This window comes from Rhinopithecus roxellana, chromosome 3 (assembly GCF_007565055.1).
Source record: "Rhinopithecus roxellana isolate Shanxi Qingling chromosome 3, ASM756505v1, whole genome shotgun sequence".
Taxonomy (NCBI): domain Eukaryota; kingdom Metazoa; phylum Chordata; class Mammalia; order Primates; family Cercopithecidae; genus Rhinopithecus; species Rhinopithecus roxellana.
In genome coordinates this window covers 113,386,993-113,411,112 of record NC_044551.1, presented here as the reverse complement: position 1 = coordinate 113,411,112, position 24,120 = coordinate 113,386,993, and the positions used below count along the sequence as shown (strand labels likewise).

Genomic DNA, 24,120 nt, shown 5'->3' with positions numbered 1-24,120 from the left:
ATTTTTTATATGGTGTGAGGTAGGGTTCCAATTTCATTCTTTTACATTTGGATATACAGTTGTCCCAGCACCAGTTGTTGAAAAGACAAATTCTTCCCCCATTGAATTTTCTTGGCACCCTGGTTAAACGTCAATTGACTGGAAATGTGAGGCTTTATTTTTAGATGCTCAATTCTGTTCCATGTTTATCCTTATGCCAGGACTACCCTATTTTGATTGTTGTAACTTTGTAACAACTTTTGAAACTGGGAAGTATGAGCCCTCCAACTTTGGTCTTCCTTTTCAAGATTGTTTTGGCCAGTCTTTGAATTTATTGAATTTTGAGTCCCTTGGACTTCTACACACATTTTAAGATCAACTTGTGAATTTCTGCAAAGAAGCCAGCTGAGATTTTGATGTGGATTGTATAGAATCTATAGATAAATTTGTTATTAGGATATATTTTTAATATATCCTAATAAAAGCCACAGTGCTTTTTTCACTTGACAGCATACTCTGGAGAGCAAACCACACTAGGAGATAGAGATATTTCTCACTTCTTTTCTCAGGTGTGCAGTGCTGCAATTTATGTATGTCACATGATTACTCAACCTGTCCCTGCTTGATGAATATTCAGGTTGTTTCCAGGATTTTGGCTAATATAAATAGTGCAAGAGTGAAAAACTCTATGCATATATCTTTGTTTGTTGTTGTTGTTTTGTTTTGTTTTTTAAGACAGAGTCTCTCTGTGTTGCACAGGTTGGAGTGCAGTGGCATGTTCATAGTTCCCTGCAGCCTCCACTTCCAAGGTTCAACCTGTCCGTCCATCTCAGCCTCCCGAGTAGCTGGGACTACAGACATGTACCACCATGCCTGGCTAATTTTTAAATTTTTTTTGTAGAGATGAGGTCTCACTACGTTGCCCAGGCTGGTCTCAAGCAGCCCTCCCACCTTAGCCTCCCAAAATGTTGTGGTTACAGGTGTGAGCCACCACACATAGCCCAGTAGTAGTACTGACCCAGTGTGGTTGCCTTCTTATATTCTGGGCAGTCTAACTTCATTATAGATGTATAGAAGAGGGTTTGCTAAAACAAAGATTTGTCAAAACAAAGGGCAAAGGTATATGTAATTTTTGCTTGATATTGCCAAATTTATCTCCATAGGGTGCATATCATTTTGAATTGCCACCAGCAGCATGTGACAGTGCCTATTTCACCACTTTCTCTCTCTAGAGTATGTTGTCAAATTTTCAGAGGTTTTTAACCGTAGAAAAACTCATCAATAGACCAAGAAGCTTTGGAACTTATAAAATACTTACTTCCTGTCTCATAAGCAGCCTTACAAAGCTTTTCCAAAGAAAAAAAAAAGCACCTTGAATGCCTTCTTTAACACATATAAGTGACTGCACCCACTGTTGTGTATTTTGTGTATTTATCCAGAATAAACAGCCATATATCTAAAATTCATAAACGTGGACAACTTAGAATTTATGTAGTTTTTTGGGCAGTAAACAGAATGATTTTGAGAGAACTACCATATAATATTTACCATAAGTGTTCAGGCCAGGGTCGGTGACTCACACCTGTAATCCTGGCACTTCAGGAGGCAGAGGTGAGTGGATCACCTGAGATCAGGAGTTTGAGACAAGCATGGCCAAGATGGCAAAACCCCATCTCTACTAAAAATGCAATAAATTAGCTGGGCGTGGTGGCAGGCTCCTGTATCCCAGTTACTTGGGAGGCTGAGGCAGGATAATCACCTGAACCTGGGAGGCACAGGTTGCAGTGAGCCAAGATTGTGCCACTGCACACCAGCCTGGGCAACAAGAGTGAAACTCCATCTCAAAAAAACAAAGAAATAAATGTTCATTAAAACTTCATTTTTAGCAATAAGAAACTTGTACGTAAGTCTCAGAAGACGCAAAGACTCTTGTTCGGAGTTTATCTCCCCATGTAGTTAGTCTTTCCTGGTCTCTCCTTGACAAATGTAAATTCGATGTTACTCCTCTGTGTTTTTCCCCGTGACCTTCCATGGCACCCAGGTATTTCTCTGTTACAGAATGCTTCAGGCCTGGTGCAGGTGACTCACGCTTGTAATACCAATACTCTGGAAGGTAGCACTTCGGAAGGCAGGAGGATCGCGTGAGGCCAGGAGTTCAAGGCCAGCCTAGGCAACATAGTGAGACCCAGTCTTAAAAAGGTGTGTTTGTTTTTGTTTGTTTTTGTTTTTAAATTAGCCAGTATAGTGCCATGCACCTGTAGTCCCAGTTACTTAGGAGGCTGAGGTGAGACGATTCCTTGAGCGCAGGAGATCAAGACTGAAGTGAGCTGTGATTTTACCACCGCACTCCAGTCTGGGTGACAGAGCAAGACTCTGTCTCTTAAAAACGAAACAAAACACTTCAGAAATCTAGTTGTAGATGGCTGCATTGCATTACATTGTATAATCACCATTAATATTTTCTTTTTGCCTGAATTGCTCACTAATTGAACAAATAATTTTGTGCCGTGCTGATTTCTATCCATCAGCAACCCCTGGCATATAGCTTGTTGTATAATGAGCACTTGTTCATCCAATGGTCATTTTACAAATATTTATTGTATATTCATGTTGTGCAAGGTGCTGAGAATAAAGGAGTAAACAAAGGACATGGTTTCCTTCTTCCTGAAGCCAATCATCTATAAAAGATAAACAAATATTTAACAAACAAATATGTAGTTATAAAATACGGCAAGAATTGTGAAAGAAAAGTGAAGGAAACTGTGATAGAAACTAACAGAAGGACCCAAGTTTGATTGCAGGGGTCATGAAAACCTCACAGAAAGTAACACTCATATGCATGTGATTCAAGACATAAACTATAGCCTCAATTAACATAAACAAAAATCCACAGTTTGCACGGTAAAAAAGATGGGGGGCAATTTTTAAAAATCATATAACAGGTTGCATGTTAGTTTTTCCTGATTATTATGATGATTTTTCTGAAGCCCTGACCTTTCTCTGGACAGAGCTTTAAATCATATTTCATAATCTGTTGGCTTATGTATACCGGCGCTGGAGATTTAATTTATGAAGCTTCTCCAGGGAGAAATTTTGCTATTATTATTTTCTACAGAATCTCTTGAGATGGCCACCTCAGAGCATAATACAGCCAGTACAGGCAAAGGGGAATAACAATATTTTGTTCTCCATATAAAAGGGCAAGCCAAGACAGCACACTCAGATGATAATGGGGAACAATTAAATCAGACTCTTGCTTACAAAGTTCATCAAGTGTCCAGGAAAGAAAAAATAAATGTTAGAAGTTAATACTTTTTGTGCTCCATGACAATCATAGACCGACTGCAGAGAAACTAGTCTAAGTTGGAGAGCTTGGGTCATTGATGGGATTGGAAATGGCCACTTGTGATTCAGCAACTGGCTGGGCAGGCCTGGCTGGCGTGGGAGAGGTGCCCGGCATGCTGAGTCATACATTGTGACTGGCCCTTCTCCAGAGCAGAGAGACAGGAAGTTCAGCTGGCACAATGTATTGTCCACTCTTCTGCCTCTCCAGCCAGAAAGGCAATTTATTTCCTTATTGACCAAGCTACCCACGTTCAGAATTGCAGGTCAGAGGGAGATGTACCAGAATTACTACCAAGTGAAGATACTCTTACTCAGCCTTCGCACCTTCATCCCAGGTTCTCTACTTTTAATGCACCCAATGTTCCTTTACCCGTTTAGTGCTTATAGCCAAACTAGACCAATTGCCTCTTCAGAAATGTTTTGCTTTTCTCCTGTCTCTGCTCTTATCTCAGTGGCTCTACTATTTATCTCTATTTCTGATGTCCAGCAGTAGAAATACTACCAGAAAAGCAGGAATAATATGACATAATGGTTTTTCTCAGACCTGAGAATATTAAAGTATCAGTGGTGATTTTGTTTTACTAAAATATTTTAATTTATCATGTTAAATGGCTCTTTGAAATTTTTAAGTTGATTTTGCAGTTGTAGCTAATGTTAAAATGTTTGGTTTTAGATTTGTAAAAGTAATGATACGTATAAATAACATTAAAGTAAAATACATGTTAACACTGAGGGTCTTAGAGAATTTGGGGGTCAGGAGTTAGAATCCAGCTTTGTCATCACTTTCTGGTTTTGCAGCTATTGAAAGAAATGAAACATGTCATCATCAGCATACTTATTTACAGGAACTAGTATTTGAAGATATATGAAATTACACATGTAGTAGAATTTCCTTCTTGAGTTTTCTTTCTACAACTACACTTTTCAATTCATCAAACTTAGTCACAGTGAGAATACCTCACCCAATTAAACTCCAATCTGCTTAAACTCAATATGCTTTTAAACAGCAACAAAAATGAACTAGTAATCTATTAAGTGCAATCTAAGGAGAAAAATACAAATCTGCAGGATAGATTCATGTTTAATTATAACTACAAGTCTCAAATGGATACTTAGAAAGTCCTATTCTAATTCTCTATTAATTTCACAGATCTTCACAGCATCTCAAAATTTCCTATACTCTGACCACCTTCATTCTCAGTTGATGGCCTCATATACCACAGGGAAAACACAGGCAATGGCATGAGAACTACTTCATCTGCCCTCTGACAAGCCCAGCAGCTCACACACATACAGACTTCCAAACTCTGCTTTCTCTCCTAGTACCTGAAAGAAGGGTCCCCACTTCCACCTAAGGTCAGCTCACTCACCTGTGCCCTGAGTCACATTCATCTCACCACCTGCAGGACCTGACTTGGCAATCATCCCTACTCTTTACTATATTACTAATTTCTTCCTCTCTATTGGCTCATTCTTGTTACAATTCAAACTTGTCTGTGTACATCTTAAAATATATGTAGGAATATATATAAATAGAGTACATATTTATAAATAATAAATAACATACATAATAATATATGAATAATAATATAAAATAAATATTTTATTGTAGCCAGTAATATACATAAGAGGATAATAGAACATGACCAACTAACATTTACTTTTGGAAATCAAGATTACTTTAATATTTGCAAATCAACTTACTTCACTCACAGTAGAAATGATCTCAGTAAAACAAAAGTATTTGATAAAATATTATACTCATTCATGTTTTAAAAAAAAACTTCTAGTGACTTAGGACAGAAAAGAAACTTTCTTATTTGTGATAAAGGATAGCTACAAATAGCCTACAGCAAATATTTTATAAAATCTTGATATATTGAAAATCTTCCCTGTGAAGTCGGGAAAAAGAGACAAAGATGTCCATTATCCTACTTTTATTCAACATTGTTCTCAATGCATGTGCAATATGCATGGAAAGAAAAGGTAAGAAGATTGAAAGGGAAGAAATAAACCTGCCACTATTAGTACATTACATGAATGTAAATATTGAAAAATCCAAGAAAACCTATGGGACAACTAGTATAATTAATAAGAGAATTTACCCAGGTCACTGAACACAAAGTCAATGTTAATAATCAATTGTATTTTAGTATATAAGCATCAAACTAGCAAGAAATACAATTTTGATAAATAATACCACTTGTAATCTTATCGAATACCTAGTCATCAGTCTAAAGACAAATATGCTAGACCTCTACGCAACAAAACTTAAACCAAAGAGAGAAATTAAGGGATACCTACATAAATAAGGAAATGTATATGCATATATATGTATATGCATGTACACACATATATATATAAAATGTATGAATTGGAAATTTGGTATTTTAAAAAATGTTAGTTATCTCTGAATTAATCTATAGACTCCATGTACCAAATATACGTACCAGCAGCTTTAAAATACAAATTGAAAAGCTACTTATGAAATTTATGTGAAATTTTAAAGAGTCAGCTGTAGCCAACATAATCCAAAGATGAATTACTGAAAATTCAGTATAAAACTACAGTAATTAAAACAGAGTGATAAATATGCAAGAGTATACAAATAAATCAATGGAACAGAGTCAAGAAACCCACACATAGATGGTGACTTCATTAATAACAAATGTGGTTCTGTGGTGCAGTAAGGAAAGTATAAGCTCATCAACAAATGGTTAAGGGTAAATTACTTATTTATGTGAAGACAAAATAAAACTTGATCCTAGACTGTAGATCTAAATGTTAAAGCTCAAACAGCAAAGCTTCTAGGAAACAGGATAGAATAGCTCCATCTTGCTGTAGACAAATATTTTTATTTTTTATTTTTTTTAAGACAGTGTCTGGATCTGTAGCCCAACCTGGAGTGCGGTAGTGCCATGATCTCTGCACACTGCAACCTCCACCTCTCGGATTCATGGGATTCTCATGCCTCAGCCTCCCAAGTAGCTGGGATTTACAGGCATGTGCCGTTACGCCCAGCTAATAATTGTATTTTTAATAGAGACGGTGTTTCACCATGTTGGCCACGCTTGTCTCAAGCTCCTAGCCTCAAGTGATCTGCCTGCCTTGGCTTCCCACAATGCTAGGATTAGAAGCGTGAGTCACTGTCCCCAGCCAGAAAAAAATTTCTTAAAGAGGACACAGCAATCACTACGCATAAAGAAAAAGATTGATAAATTGTACCACATTAAGCCCAAACATTTTTTATTGTTAAAAAAAAAAAAAAAACACTGTTACTGCAATGAAACAGAAAGTCAAAGATTGGGCAAATAGTTTATATCCCCCCAAAGAAAGACTTCTTGGTGAAGTTTCACAACTCATTCCATATATATAATAAATTAGATACTAATTTGTATTTCTTTTACTTCTTGTATATTATGTTCCCTATATTTTTTACCCATAAAAACAAAAGATAGGTTATTCAATGTCTTATTTTGCGTTAGTAACTCTGTTCTATCATCCTCAACATATGATAAGAAACTCCTGACTCAGGGTAGAGTTCTACATACATAATATTGAAAATGATTCCACACTTTCTTCTAAAATGTATCAATTACATCTAGGCTGTATGCCTATTGTCAGGCATAGTTATATGTAGTTTTTCTAGACATTTTCCCTACTGATAAATGCATCTTTCTTTTTATTTGTTTTATTTGGTTTCCATGCAGAACAATTCTGTGATTCATCCTTTTCCTTCGAAATGTTTATGTTAAGTCTTTCAAACATCTTAGATAATTCACTACTTCTTTATCTGAGCAGAAGATTTAAAATTTAATATACCTTCATATGTAAGCAAGCAAATGACGTTCCAGTGCTAGGAAGCTAACACATGTCAGTGAAGATATTGATTTTTGAACTATTTAAAATCTGTGTGATATAATACATTTTAAATACGTGTTACAGATTATAATAAATATTTACTAGTTGCCTACTTGATACTAACAACATAAATCACAAAGGTTAACACCTTTTTCTCTTTGCCACATATCTTCTGAAAATTTCCTTATCCTCTATTTCAGCACCTAGAACAACACCTGAACTTGGTATGTGCTAAATAAATGTTTTTTAAAAAGTTTTATAGGCCGGGCGCGGTGGCTCAAGCCTGTAATCCCAGCACTTTGGGAGGCCGAGACGGGCGGATCACGAGGTCAGGAGATGGAGACCATCCTGGCTAACACGGTGAAACCCCGTCTCTACTAAAAAATACAAAAAAAAAACTAGCCGGGCGAGGTGGCGGGCGCCTGTAGTCCCAGCTACTCGGGAGGCTGAGGCAGGAGAATGGCGTAAATCCGGGAGGCGGAGCTTGCAGTGAGCTGACATCCGGCCACTGCAGTCCAGCCTGGGCGACAGAGCGAGACTCTGTCTCAAAAAAAAAAAAAAAGAAGTTTCATAAAGACTTGTATATAGAATATATAAAGAGCTTTTATGGATCAATAAGAAAAAGAGGCAACCAATAGAAAGACGGTCAAAAGAGTCAAACAAGCACTTCCCAAAAAAGGGATTCTAAGTGGTCAATGACCAAAAACATGCCCAAACTCATAAGTCACTAGAAAAACACAAATTAAAACCACGAGGAGATACCATTACACATTTGCTGGAACACCCAGAGTTAAATAAACTGATAATATCCAGTGTCGGTGAGGCTTTGGAGCAACTTGACTTTTCACACATTGTGAATGTGAGTATAAACTGGCACAAGCTCTTTGGAAAATTGTTTGCCAGCTAAAGCTATGTCAACCCTAGGACCCAGGGATTTAATTCTTAAGTTTATATTCCAAAATATGTGTAGAAAAATAAAAATTACACATATTTTGGAATATAAACTTAAGAATTAAGTCCCTGGGTCCTAGGGTTTACATGTGTACAAAAGTACACATATTTTGGAGTTTGCCAAAAGATACACATAAGAATGTTAATAGCAGTACTTTGCAAAAGTCTCAAATTGGAAATGATCCAAATGCCTATCAACAGTAAAAAATGCAAATGAACCACAGAGTATTTATACAATGGAATACAATAGAGAAATGGCAGCACACTATTGCTGCCTGTCACAACATGAATCTCAAAACTCACTTTGTACCTCTCCTCCTCTACTTGGAAAATAAAATCACTCAGTAAGTGATTTTATTTCTCATTTTCTCATTAAGCCTCTCCCTTTGCTCCTCTTGGTCTTTTGTCCCACCATGTGGAGTTGGCTTTTGTTAACATCTTGATAGAGTCAGGAGACAGCCAAGGGTCCCCTGAGAAACCCTGCCTCCAAGTCTAAAACAGCCTCAAGGCTGAAAAACCGGACTGCTGGTCCTGGATGAAGCCCGCGCTTTCCCGAGGGGGTGGAGCCAGGGGAAGTTCGCGCTGTTTGCAGTGGGAGGAGCCTGGCCTCTTCAGTTTCTGTGTGGTAACCCGGGTTTCAATCTGTGAGGCAGGAGGTTGCTGGCAAGACTCTCTCTCGCTTTGATGAGAGTTTTTCTTTCTTTTTCCTTTTCACGCAATAAATTAAGTTTTCCTCACCCTTCTACGTGTTGCAAGCCTAATCTTTCCTGGTCGTGTGACAAGAGCCCAATTTTAGCTGAACTAAGGAGAAAGTTCTGCAACAATCTCAATATATTTTTTATTTTTAGTTTTAGTTTTTTAGAGGCAGAGTCTTGCTCTGTCACCCAGGCTGGAGTGCAGTGGTATAATCACTTCAAACTCCTGGCCCAAGGGATCCTCCCACCTCAGCCTCCAAAGAAGCTGAGATTACTCAGCTAATTATTTTATTCTTATTTTTTGTAGAGGTGGGTTCTCACTATGTTGCCTAGGTTGGCCTCAAACTCCGGGTCTCAAGTGAGCCTCCCGCCTCAGCCTCCCAAAACACTGGGACAAGGTCACAATATTTATCTTCTCAAGTAAGGGGTCTGCTCTTTTTGGCTCCTTCTTCTTGACCTTGCAGCAGCATCCGAAATGGTTTTCCCTCCTTCCTTTCTGAATAACTTTTCTCTCTGGAAGATTCCAGGATGGCAGACTCCCCTGACTTACCCATAGCTTGTTGATTAGCTTCATGACTGTTCTCTTTCTGTCTAGTTTCCTGAATCTTCCTCCTCTACCAGAACTATTAGAGAGAAATGTCTTCAGTCCTCAGAACTTCTATTCTACCTAGTCTCTCTCCCAAGGTGCTCCCTTCAAGTCCCTGGTTTAAATGGCATCTAACAGCCAATGATTCCCATATTTTTGTTTTGTGGGACTTCATACACCCTGAATTTCTCTTTGAACTCCAGATTCATTTATTCCCTATTCAAGAGCTCTATCTGAATTACTAAGGGGCAGTTCAAAATTAACACAGCTGAAAGAGTTTTCTTGATTTTCACAATGAATCTGCTCCTCCTCCAATCTCCCCATCTAAATGAATGACACGATTATCTAAGTTGCTTAGGCCAACAATCCAGGAGTCATTTATTTTACTCTTTCTTTGAGCCAAGGGGCAGGAATGTTTTCTGAGCAAGGCCAGTTGGATTCTCTCCCAGGACTTTCAATCTTGAGTGGGTGACACAAGGTTAGAAAATTGGTTGGAGCTGATTCATGTCCGCCCAGACAGCTTAAGAGCCATGCAATAGTTCCTGCTACCTAGATTTCCAGATGGCCTTTGTCCCTAATCTTTGTGAAACCTGCTACTTCAGCTGTGCTTCTGAGTCTTTACCCCATATCCTTCCAGTGAGTTTCTTTTTAGCTTAAATTTTCTAATGGCTCCTTGTGTTGTTTTCAATAAAAGATGAGTAAATGAATATGTGAATATCTGCATTATAAAGACACAGCTTCCTGTTCATTAGTCATCAGCAAACATCTCTAGGTGAAACAATTACTGCCTACCAGCCACAGAAAAACACTTCTCTACTAAGTTCTTCAGGGACTGCCCTCCCTTCTTTACTTTTGCAAGTTCATCAGGGTCATACACCAAAACAACTTCTTCCTTGAACCCTTTCACAGCACTACAAGGACTCAATAACCTCATGTGGCTCTGAGATCTTGCAGTATTTATAGTTTCTACCGTTTCCTTGATCATTTTGTGGACTTCTTAAACATACTTTATGTATTGTGGTGGATTGTTTGCAAAACTGGCCACAGTGATTTCTCTGCCTGTCTTTTTCAATGTTGACTTTGCCATGCCACTCATCAGAAGTGGAGCCTATTTCTCCCCTCCTTGAATCTGAGCCTGACCTTATGATTTACTTTGGCCAGTAGGGTAGAAAATGTGACTTCGGCAGAGGCTGAAAAAGTGCTTGCTCATTAAGTTTGTCTCCTGTTGCTGTTAGGAACCCTTCCACCCCCATGTGAAGAAGCCAGGGTTAGTCTCATGGCAGAAGAAGAAGATTAGGCTAGCCTCTACCTTCAAGGCCTAGATGGATAATTTTGAATCACTGACTTATATAACAGCCCAAACTAGAAGAACTGCCTGGCCAATCTACAGAATCATGAGACATCAATACTCGCTGTTTTGAGATAGTAAGTTTTGGGGCAGTTTGTTACATAGCAAAATCTTTCATAATGCATCTAATTCTTAACCTAAAAGCAAGTCTATACAGCACTTGAATATTGGGAAGCATCTTCTTTTTATAGGATTTTACATTATGTATGTAAATGTGTATGTATGTTTAGGGATGATGCATCTGATAAAATGATCTTTTATATCCTTACTAACTCTAATCTGTATAGATTCCTCTAAAAATGATGGAATTTGACCTCCATTGCATCTCTATTGCCATCCCAGAAGACTTAGGTCTAAACAACATGTACTGGGAAGAAATATATACTGAAAACAAACAAAGAATGTTTATGCTTAGGAAATTTAGGAATTCCCCCCCAACAATAAAACATTCTAATAAAACATGTTTAATAATATAAGTATAAAATAAAATAAAATTTCAGGACCTTCTAAATTGATTTTGACAAGGGGGAAGTTAAGCCCTGGATACTGAGTGAGTTGCATGGCATGTCTGCAATTCTGCATCTTAGATTATAGCTTACCTCTCTTCCTCATTGTTCTTATTCTTTAAACAACTAGGAGAGACCAGACCTCCCCTTTCCAATCACTGATCTTTGTTATAGATTAACTGCCTCCCTATAGTCCTGTACCTAACTCAGACATGACGGTGCCCAAGGCCCCATGACAATTACATCTACAGAGTAGAATGTTTACATATACATTTCTCAAAAGAAAAAGACCACTTTGACGAAGCAGATTGTTGTAACTATGCATTAAACCTTACATAGAAAGATGGTGAAATTCTGTTAAACTTCCCTGAACTTTGTCTATAAATGATCCCCAATGTCTACATGTCAGAACTCTGATTTCCATTCCTTGAATTCTGTGCTTCCTGGGGGACCTATCCTCAAACTTTGTACTCAAATAAACTTGCTTTAAACTAGATTCTGACCCTTTTGATTACTGTAGGTTGACAACAGAAAACCATTACAATAAAATGTTGCTTGAAATATGCAAACTTGTGAATGGTATAGATAGTCAAAAGTCAAGTATGTTGAAAAACATAGGGAAAAAAATGGGAAGGAATTGCATTAAATACTAATAGTGTTTGTAATAAGCAGAATAAAGGCTCCCCAAAGATGTCCACATTATAATCTCCAGAACCTGCTAATATGTTTTCTTCTGTGGCAAAAGGGACTTTAAGGCCCATCACCAGATAGAGAGGTGATCCTGCATTATCCGGGTAGGCCCAATGTAATCACAAGGGTCCTTAAAAGACTGAATAAGGAGAACATGAAGTCAGAGTCAGAGAGAGGTTTGAAAATAGAATGCTGCTGGCTTTGAAGATAAAGGAAGGGGCCACAAGCCAAGAATGCAGGCAGCCTCAAGCAGCTAGAAAAGGTAAGGAAACAGATTCTCACCTGGAGACTCTGGAAGAAACACAGCCCTGGTGACACCTTGATTTTAGCCCAGTGAGACTGATTTTGGACTTTTGACCTCCAGAATTGTAAGATAATAAATCTGTAATGTCTTCAGCTACCAAGTTTGTGGTAATTTGTTACCACAGCAATGGAAAACTAATACAGCAGATATTTCTGCATGATTAAATGCAGGTTTTTCTTTTTTTCATTAGAATTTTGTGTTTCCACATTTTATACAAAATATGTAATATTTTATATTCAAAAAATTAGATTTAAATTTATAAAAATTTAGAGTAAAACAAAAGACTTTCTAGTGCTCAGGCTCAAGTTTAGGTGCCGTTGTCAACTCAAGAATCTTTTCTGGCTATGGGGGAAGCAGGGACATTCTATTTCTAGCAAAGGCAACCAAAAATATTTCACCCCAAATACACTTCTTTGACATATCTGGAGATGGTGCTTCAGAGGAAGTCATGCACATAGGAATAACCCTGAAAAATTACCTTTCATGGAGATGATTTGTATCTACAGGAAAAAAAAATGAAAATTAAAAAAAAAAAAATACATTAGTGAAATAAACAACCAGGCATTCTCTGAGGACCTCCCCATGATCGGATCTCCCAACCACAGCCTATCATCTATTCTTTCTGAGAGTTGCTACTTGTGAGATTTCATCTACATAACAAGGACCACTTTTGCCCCATGCCTTTCTTTCTCTCCCTTCACCCATACCTATTTTGCCAAGCTCTTTCTGTAACCTCAATATGGCATAAAAGTGTCAACCATCTAACCCTTTCTGTGAATTTCTATATTGCAAACAAATTTTGTGTGCTTTTTCTCCTATTAATCTGCCTTTTATCAGTTGATTCTCAGCGAACCTTCAGAGGGTGAAGGGGAAATTTTCCCTTGGCCCTTATGCTGGAAGAAGTGTCACTCAGTTGTTTGTTTAAAGTCACCATTTATCAATCACCTACTATGTGAGGTGCTTGAAATACACATTCTTATCACTGTCATTCAAAGTAGTACTGACATGAGTATTCCTGTTATTCTTAATTACGAGTGAGGAAACCAAGCACAATACCAAACATAACTGGCCAAATTCACTCAGTTACCCAGTGGTGGAACAGAGATTCAAACTCAGATTTGTCTGACCCCAGGACCTGCAAAGAAACTGAAGTGCATATGATTATATGAGGGTATGTTTGTGAGTGTGCAAACAAATGACACTGGTATAATGGCAAAAAGGGCAATTAACCAGAAGCCAAAGTCCTTAGTCCTAACACTAGCACACATTCATTCACATGTTCATTTAACAGATATTTATGGAGCACTTACTGTGTGCTAAGCACTGTTGTAGAAGATGGGGAATGAGGCAATGATCAAAAACATACAAACATACCTGCCTCACACAGGTTGTATTCTTCTGGGGTATGAAAGACAATAAACAAAATAAATCCTGTTCCTTAAATATTTTTATGGGAGTCTCACAGATGTGTAGGAGATTTGTAGGAGGAAGAGCAGGGGCTTTGAAGTCAGGATTCTTGGGTTTGAGTCCTTGCTCTGCCACTTCCTGGCTGTGTGACTCTGAGAAAATATTTTAGTTCCTTTGAGCCTCAGTTTCTTCAGGAATACAATGAGAATAATAAACCCTATCAACCAGGTTGTTATAATGAATAAATGAGGTAATATATGTAAAACCCCAAAAAAAAAGAACACTACTAATAGATAAGTTAGTATTGTTGATGCTGTGGCCCTGAAGGCCACCTTGAGTTCTTATGGTTTATAATCCCATGTAAAAATGCTAGCACTCTGAGTCACATGTGATGGAGGCTGCTTCCAGGCAAGCCACTGAGAAGAGAGAAATAGCTCAGACAAGGCTGAGCTATATGAACTATGCAAAATGTATCAGGCCCAGAGACACAGGAGTATGGGACTTCAGTCATATCCCCACACTGATTCCTGGGATTTTGTTTCTGACTAGCTGCCTGGTTCATTATCATCATGATCCTGGAATCTGTGATACAAAGAATAGCATGTAGCCTATCAATAGCTTATGCTACTTTAATGTAAATCTTTGGTGAACAACTTAGAAATTGCCTCTTCTTTTTTCCTTAGAAACCCACTTGTCGCTGCTGCTAATTGGAGTATACTCAGGGCAACTTGAAGCTCTGCTCCTGGGTAACAATTTTCAAGCTTTGAGCCCCAATAAATGCTACACTTAATCATATTTTCTGAATCTTGTTGCTTCATGTTGACATTTTACCACCCCAGATGGGATCCAAAGTGGAGCTTCAGTGATCCCCTCAAGTTTGTGACAATTGGAATCGTGGTACTGTCAGAGGTGTGTGAACCACAGCAACTCTATCTTAAATAGGAGCTGGGTAAAATGAGGCTGAAACCTACTGGGCTGCATTTCCAGATGGTTAAGGCATTCTAAGTCACAGGATGAGATAGGAGGTCAGCATAAGATACGGGTCATAAAGACCTTCCTGATAAAATGCCAGCTCGATTCATATTGAATACTTACCATACCTCTTCATGCAAATATTTAGAAAACTGGTAGAGCATAACTCAGAATTATTCCAACTTACAATGGCCAAAATGTGGTACCTTTTAAAATACCTAAATTAGTTTATTTGCACACACAATTAGAAAAAGCTAGTTTTAGAACCAAATTGAGTGAGAGACTTACTTCCAATAGTACAAGTTTCTAAAAGAAATCCTAAAAGAAAAAATTGCCTCCATTCAAGAGGTCAACAAAAGTATATTCGAAACTATTTCTAAATTTAAAAAGATTTTGGATGTTTTCTCTTTCACCTCTAACTGTTCCTCCTTCTACTCCTATGATCTAAACTCATCCCTTTTCTGCTCATTCCCTCAGCTCCCATCCATCTCTTAGGAAGAAAATTTTTAAACAGAGAGAACAAATGGAACAACTACAGAACAAGAATGAAACTACAGAGATTTTAAAAATACAGATCCAACAAACTTTTGTCTACACCAGGTCTAATGAATGACACTTACGATTTCTTGACCCAATATCAGACAATATCTTTTTTTTTTTTGAGACAGAGTCTCACTCTGTCACCAGGATAGACTGCAGCGGTGCGATCTCAACTCACTACAGCCTCCGCCTCCTGAGTTCAAGCGATTCTTCTGCCTGAGTCTCCTGAGTAGCTGAGATTATAGGCATGTGCCACCACATTCTGCTAATTTTTTGTACTTTTTAGTAGAGGTGGGATTTCACCATGTTGACCAGGCTGGTCTCAAACTCCTGATTCACCCGCCTTGGCCTCCCAAAGTGTTGGGATTTTAAGCCTGAGTCACCATGCCCGGCCCAGACAATATCCTTCAAATGCCCTGCTGGACGTCACAGTCCCTTGGAGATACAAATCTTATGACTTTGAAATATTAACATGCAGGAAATTAGCTAAACAGCATTCCAGCTGTGATCAGATCTGAAATGAGTTGAAATCATTTATATGCTCAAACTGCCTGCTTGGATCTCCTTAAGGATTTACAAAAAAAGCACTCCACTCTGTGGTCTAGCAGCTAAGATTCTGCTTTCACGACTGCAGCCCAGGTTTGATTCCCAGTCAGGAAAGCAGTCCTATTTGTTTAAAATTATTTGTATAACTCTTGACCTTCTGAAGTACCCATTTGTTATTGATCCTTTTCCCTTCCAGAGACAGTTTTTGATTTCCTGTCTCTATCTGTGGGGCATATGGGGCTTTGGGGCCTCCATGAGTAGGTGCTCAACTGAGAAGCTGAGATCCTTGAAAATATGGCTGGACAGACATATGAGTTGTATTACATTTGCAGCAAGCAAGACATTTGTTTCTTTGAGATGTCTTTGGTTCTGGATCTTGTGAGGACTACTTTGCACCTCTTTGGAAATGCCTAGTTGGTCCTTGGTTTAGACATAACCTTAGTTAAGATGTATTGGTTTTGGTAAGTCATTGAAAAGGTACCTTCGTTTTAAAAGAAAGAAGTTGAATGAAATATTTATAAAAGATAGGCCCTCAGGTAAAATAGCCTTGCTTCTTTCCCAGAACTATCCATGCTGAATCCAGGCATAGAGAAGGCTTTCTTTGCCCTGTTCATTTAAGAGCTTCCCAATGATGTCAGTCATCTAACCAAGAAACAAACTAAGTTGAAAAGCCCACCTATTTAACTAAGTTGGTCTGTTACACCCTCTACCAGGAATGTCAGACAACCATTAGGTGATGGTCAGGTGGTTTTTAAACTGTATCTCTAAAATAATATTTGGTTGCAGCTGGCGCCAGGAAAAGGCAATCCCCCAGTAGACAGAGAAAACCTGAAACTGATGATCAGTAGCTCCCGATAAGATCTCAGGAGTTGGGCAAGTAGGCTTAAGCAAGTACATTAAGAGGCAAAAATGGTAGAGTTTAATTGGTGTATGACCTTCCTCTAGGAACAGTCAACTGGTAAGGGAAAAAAAAATGCCTCAAGTAAGCATGCACATAACTTCAGTAAACACACTGCACATGAGGCCTCTCCCAAGTGCTGGCAGGCTACTGCACATGCGGACAGCCCACCCCAAAGGAAGAATCAGGGGAGAAGCAACAACCTCCCAGAAGCCTGCAAACATATAAAACTCCAAGTCAAAGGTCAAACCGTGTGCTTGAATCTCTCAAGCTGCCTGTCTGGTCCTCTTCCAAATGTACTTTATTTCCTTTAATTCCTGCTCTAAAACTTTTAAAATAAACTTTCACTTTTGCTCTAAAAATTGCCTTTGTCTGTCATTCTGCCTTATGCCCCTCAGTTGAATTTTTTATTCTGAGTAGGCAAGAATTGAAGTTACTGCAGACAGATACAGATTCTCTGCCTCTAACAGGTCTCCAAAATAGACCTTGCTGGCATTTAGCTGGCTGTATTGAAATTTACATTTATAAAGGAAATCTCTGTAAGGGTGTCTGCCTCTGTGCACCTGGAGGAGAGGGAGAGCTGAGTCATGAGAAATTTGACATTGGTTTAAATTTATACAACAAGTCTTACCTTTATTTAAGGTGCTTTCCTTGGTCATCTTGTCCTAACTGGACCTTTACCTATATGCACCTGCTCCCTTGGTTTGAGCTCAGCTCTGTGTTTTTGAAATGTGATTTTTTTTTTTTTTTTTACTTTGTTTCATCTAAGAGTCATCCCTTTAGAAGTACAAATTTAAGGTTGCCTAGCTAACAATTGTTTAGGGCTTGACAGTCTAAAGGTGGGAGAGAAACTATTGAAAACTGGCGAATGAAGAAACTTATAAAGCTATAAAATCTGCTTCTGTGTGTCTGCATGTTTATATGTGTCTTGTGTATGTAAAATTTACTACAAAAATATATGAAAGAGCTCTAATTTATTGGCCAAAAGAAAAAGGAAACACTTAAATATTTTATCAGAAAAATAGAAAGTAACTCAAATCCCTTTTAGTTCACATAACTTGGGTGAATCTTTGGTAGATAAGACCAGTGAATGCTGTTGGCTTAATGAAAGCTGCCGTGCCTTCTGATCAGCAAAATATCTCTGTTTTAACTTTCAGGTTCTTGCTTAGGTGGCAACTGCCTGACATTTGCAGGCTACGAAAATGATTAACAAAGAAATAACTTGATGATGGCTACTTTTGTTTAATGAACTATTCAAGCATAATTGTTAAGAATGAATAAATTAAATTAAATGAATGTAAATGGGACAGAAGTACATAAATGAACTTTTCAGTTTTGAGAATCTTTTTCAGTAACTAAATCATAAAGTCATGTTAAATTAAGTATTAGGTAATCATAAAATGTCTGAGTTATATGGTGTAGAAAAGCTAAATATATTTAGATCTGTTAACAAACAAAATAATTGAAATAACTTTCTAAAAATTATGAAATAGTTTTCATCTACAAATACTGGCATAAAACAGCTCAAAATTACTTACTTCCTCAGAGTTCACTGTAAATTAGCAGTTACTAAGAGTTAAAATTGTAGTTGTCATATGTAATTTAATGACTAGATATGGCCGGACACAGTGGCTCACTGCCTGTAATCCCAGCACTTTGGGAGGCCAAGGCAGGTGGATCATGTGGTCAGGAGATGGAGACCATCCTGGCTAACACGGTGAAACCCCATCTCTCCTAAAAACACAGAAAAATTAGCCAGGACCTTGTGGCACATGCCTGTAGTCCCAGCTACTTGGAAGGCTGAGGCAAGAGAATTGCTTGAACCCAGGAAGTAGAGGTTGCAGTGAGCCAAGATCACGCCATTGCACTCCAGCCTGGGCGACAGAGTGAGACTCCATCTCAAAAAAAAAAAAAAAAAAAAAAGAAAAAAGAGAAAAAAGAAAAAAAAATGACTAGATGTAAGAGAGACAATTCTATACACAGAGTATATAAAGAAATTAAGAGGCCGGGCGCGGTGGCTCAAGCCTGTAATCCCAGCACTTTGGGAGGCTGAGACGGGTGGATCACGAGGTCAGGAGATCGAGACCATCCTGGCTAACACGGTGAAACCCCGTCTCTACTAAAAGATACAAAAAACTAGCCGGGCGAGGTGGCGGGCGCCTGTAGTCCTAGCTACTCCGGAGGCTGAGGCAGGAGAATGGCGTAAACCCGGGAGGCGGAACTTGCAGTGAGCTGAGATCCGGCCACTGCACTCCAGCTTGGGCGACAGAGCGAGACTCCGTCTCAAAAAAAAAAAAAAAAAAAAAAAAGAAAAAAAAAAGAAATTAAGATGTGCTTTTGGTAAAGGGAGTTGAAAAGACAGTAATTGTTCATTTGCAATAAAGAGAGCATTGTGTGGTCAAAATGATAAGGGAGAAAGGAAAGTAGATTTTGTCCTAAGATAGAATGCCAATCTGAAAAAGAAGAATACCAGCCTGGCCAATGTGGTGAAACCCCATCTGTACTAAAAATACAAAAATTAGCCCAGCATGGTGGCACATGCCTGTAGTCTCAGCTACTGGGGAGGCTGAGGCAGAAGAATTGCTTGAACCCAGGAGGCGGAGGTTGCAGTTAGCCGAGATCATGCCACGGTAATCCAGGCTGGGCAGAGAGAGACTCCGTCTCAAAACAAAAGAAGTATAGGACAAAACTGAAGGTTTAAGCAAGTTATAGGTTTATGGAAGATTAATCTTGTGAAAGGAATTTTGTGTGTGATCAAGTTGACTAAAATTATAAGAGAATTGTTTATAAGTTTTTCTAAAAAGTGAACATTAATCTCAAAAGGTCACTGATGCAAGGCTAGAGTCTCGGCCCCTCTTTTGGAACCACAGGGTTTTCTTGAAACATTGATCTTCTCTTTAATAGAAAACTGTAATAGTTTATAAAAGATTTATGAAAATCTTCTGCGGTGAAAGCTCACTGAGATTGTATGGATTTGTTTATAATGTATAATTAAAATAAACTTTAGTATTGACAACACATATAAAAGTAAAATTTGGTATTCTCCTTTGAACAAGAATTTCATACAGTATTAATAAAAGACAGTAAAAGATTTGTTTGCCTTTTGATTAAACTTCAAAAAGAAAAAAGAAAAACAGGAGAAAAGGTAACCTCTCAGGGATACCTAGCCTTGAGAGGCTTTTAAAAGTACAATCTGAGATTCCTTACGAAAAGGAGGGAAGAGTTTGCCTCATGCTGTCCCTATTAGGTCTCTTGATTGGGAACTGAGTCTCCTTTCTACCAAAGAGTAAAAGTTTTTGCTTTTGAAATCTTGGAATTATTGCTTTGGCTAAATAAATGACTGTTACTACACAGTGACCTGCAAGAATATTTTGAGTAAGTTTTTTAAATCTTTGATATTTGACAAACTTTCCAAAATCATATTTCAAATTAAAATTTAGTCTTTGTTTTCTTTTTTTACCTCAAACTAACTTTTTAGATATGAGGGCCCCTAGAAGTTCCAGAGAGGCAGATCAGGCTTATTTGATATGTTTAAATCATATAGAAAGCATTGTCAAATAAGAAATGATGTTTAACTTTCTTTGAATATATTTGTATAAATGTATTAATATTATTAATATCTGTTCCAAAATTGAATGAGATTCCAAAAGTTCCAATATGTTTTAGTATATATGATCAGTAATAATTATAATTGTTATGTCAAGTTGTTGTATGCTACAGGCATAACCAAATTTTCTTGTCAATTTTGTCTTTAACCAAGGCTGCTTTAAGTCTTTTGTCATCCACAGACAATTATTATTTTACTTAGATTCTTCATAAAAAGTGGTTTATAATAAGCTACAGTTCAAAATTTGCTTATCCTTCAAGGAATTTCATGGAAAGGACTCTGAGAGGTACTTTTGAATACAAGTTTCTGAAGGTTTTGGAAATCATATCATTGGACTATGTAAAAATGTTCAGAATTCTAATAAAAAAGTTTATCAGTTCGTGAAGATTGCTAACCCAATATCAAACAGAACAGGGTATATAAAGAAATTAAGATAAAACAGAACCCAATATCAAATGGAACTGAACTGATAGAGAACTAAATTTTTCTTTTTTTTTTTTTCTTGAGACAAAGTTTTGCTCCTGTTGCCCAGGCTGGAGTGCAATGATGTGATCTCGGCTCAACGCAACCTCCACCTCCCAGGTTCAAGCAATTTTTCTGCCTCAGCCTCCCAAGTAGCTGGGATTATAGGCATGTGCCACCACGTCTGACTAATTTTGTATTTTTAGTAGAGATAGGGTTTCTCCATGTTGGTCAGGCTGGTCTCGAACTCCTGACCTCAGGTGATCCACCTGCCTTTGCCTCCCAAAATGCTGTGATTATAGGCATGAGCCACTGCACCTGGCCAGGACTGAAGTTTTTTTCATGACTTTTTTTTTGTTTGAAACATTGCTGATTCTTTTTGTTTTGTTTTCCAAAGTCAAGAATTTTTTTGAGCTATTTACAACTTACAACAATTAAGTAAAGTATACTTTTATGAGCAAAATTAAAACATCTTATTCTCTACCTGATTCCTCCAGAATTTGGAAACTATTTGTGAATACTCTTTATTTATGGCAATATTGTTATTTGTGTAAGTTCAGTAAGAACCTGTTTTCTTCTGTAACAGTACACAGTTGGAGACACTTGTCATTTTACCAAGGCTTTGGGTGAAATGACATACTTTCAGATATGACCAAACTGCTTTGCTGAATTGGAGTTGACTTTATAGAGCCAAATCAAAAGTCCTTTGGGAAAACTGACCTGATACCTTATCTACATGGTACCCTCACAAGTTTTTTGATTTTTTTTTTTTTTTTTTTTTTTTGGGAAGGAGTCTCACTCTGTCACCCAGGCTGGAGGGCAGTGGCCAGATCTCAGCTCACTGCAAACTCCGCCTCCCGGGTTTACGCCATTCTCCTGCCTCAGCCTCCCGAGTAGCTGGGACTACAGGCGCCCGCCACCTCGCCCGGCTAGTTTTTTGTATTTTTTTAGTAGAGACGGGGTTTCACCATATTAGCCAGGATGGTCTCGATCTCCTGACCTCGTGATCCGCCTGCATCGGCCTCCCAAAGTGCTGGGATTACAGGCTTGAGCCACCGCGCCCGGCCGTTTTTTGATCTTGCAGTAAGTAAAGAATGTCACCATTTGACAGGCCCAGAAACCTCAAGATATTTTGGAACTTCAAGAAGAGAGAAATTCACCCAATTTATGTAGATGCTACAGGCAGTTTGATGGTGAATTACTGGCTTGAATATCTAGTTTAGAGAGGCTTTTAGAAGTCTAATCTGAGATTCCTTATGAAAAAGTTCCAGCAAAGCCAACTTAAAAATGCATACATGGCCATTGATTATTTTTGTTGCACTTAATGCAAATAATTAAGCCAAATATAATACTAAAGCTTATTTTGTGAGTATGTTGGTCCTGATAAAATTTATCTTGGGTAGAAATGGTAAACTGAAGAGAGAGAAATTATGGTTCAGAAGAAAATTATAGCACACCTGTTTTTAAATTCAGCCCTGACCATTGTTTTTTAGTTTTTATTATTTTCCTACAATTTGATCTAAATCTTGAATTATTTCCTGCTACAACAAGTCTCTAAGAAAGGACTGGATTTTAATTTTCTTCATGTTGTTTTCAGTTGACTTTTCAATGGAACAGATTTTTTTTTTTTCATTCAGGCATAGAAATTCTTTTTTTAAATTATAATCCTTATGTGCATTATATTTCTACTATGTATAGCTCACTGTTTTACTTATTCCGAGAAAACTAACTGCATGGTATTCTGAAGACTAGAGATGATTCCACAAGCAACAGTAGCTACATAAATTAGTGACTTGGCTGAGGTCTCATTTGTGGCACCCTGTGATGCCATCCCAGTTTTGCTTCTGATGCTGTTAAAATCCCCACTAAGACTCAACTTCTCCCCTTCCCCCAAATGTGGGACAGGACCATCTGGGAATAAGACTTCCTAGCAATGCAGGACTAAGTTCCCGAACATAAAAGGAGCCAAAACTGCTTAAGTTCATCCACAATGCTTTCTTTGCAAAATCTTGATGAAAAGGGGGGAAATGAGAAAACAAAAATAGCTCAGAGCAGTCTGAGCTATATGAGATATGCACAATTTATTAGGTTTAGAGAAACATGAGTATGGGATGTCAGTCACACCCTTAAACCCATGCTCAAGGACAATATTTTAAAGCCATTTTGTTCCTGACTAGCTGCCTCACCCATTATCTTCGTGTTCCTATAATTTGTGATACAAAGAATAATGTATAGTCCATCAATAGCTTGGGTTATTTTAATGTAAATTTTTCGTGAACAACTTAGGAGCTGCCTCATCTCTTTTTCTTAAAACCCCACTTATAACTGCTGTTAACTGGAGTGTATATTCTGGGCAAAGTGAATCTGTGCTCCCAGGTGGCCATCCTCAAGCTCTGGGCTCCAGCAAACTCGATACTTAATCATATTTTCAGAATCTCGTTATTTAAGGTTGATACCATTTATTGGGCTATGTTCAGAGTCTGAAAGGACTCTTGTCACGCTCAGTACAGGTAGTCCTTTCCACTTAAAACAGATGATCTGGTGTCCTAATTTCCTGAAACCACATATGGACCTTTTCTATCCACAGGGACAAGGGACATGAGTAAAGAGATAGAGGCCCTGAGGAGTTGTGTGCAGCTACAGGTTTAATCTCAATTAACAAAAGCCACCTGGGGAACCAACTATGCTGGGAAAGACTGGGGTCTATTTGTTTTCAGGCCGTGGGTTGCCAGGGCTTTGTGAAGAGCCCTCAGAGACAGACTCACAAGAAGATTTTATTTACTTTTCCTGGATGCCAGCCCTGTCTGGCAGCATTCACTTGATAACATGGCCTACATTTGAAGACTGTTCCTGAGTGGAACCAGGTCCCTGGAGGCAAGTCAGGTTGAATTTTATTTCCAAATGTTCTTTCCTCTTTAACGTCCCTGCCCCCAGACTACTTAACTTCTTTCTCTGAAACCCCATAACATACATACCCACATACTACACACACAGTTCTTCATACTTACTCTCTTTATATACTTCTCGCAGTTTATATATTCATGTGTCATTTGATTAATATCAGGGCTCTGTCTATTTCTGCTCACCAAGATATCCCCATAGCATGGATTTCTAATACAGTTAAGATTGCCAGATTTAACCAATAAAAGTACAACATGAGTAATTATACTTCAAATTCAGATAAATAATATTTTTAGTAAAAATATCTCATGTGATACTTAAGCCATACACTAAAAATTATTGGTTGTTTATCTGAAATTCAAATATAACAGTGCATCTTGTATTTTACCTGACAATCAAATTATAACTTGTTTTTGATGCTCAGTAAATACATATGTGAATGAAGGAATGATTGGGGCTAACACACGATCAAAATCAGAAAATCATATGCAGACATTTTACTGGAAAGAATACACCAACGTG

General features: G+C 38.0%; 1 protein-coding gene across 2 annotated transcripts in view; it reads right to left on the bottom strand.

Moving 5' to 3' along the window:
* Positions 1-24,120, bottom strand: part of STK32A (serine/threonine kinase 32A) — a 151,318-nt gene that overhangs the window by 75,310 nt on the left and 51,888 nt on the right. The gene's annotated exons all lie outside the window — the stretch shown is intronic.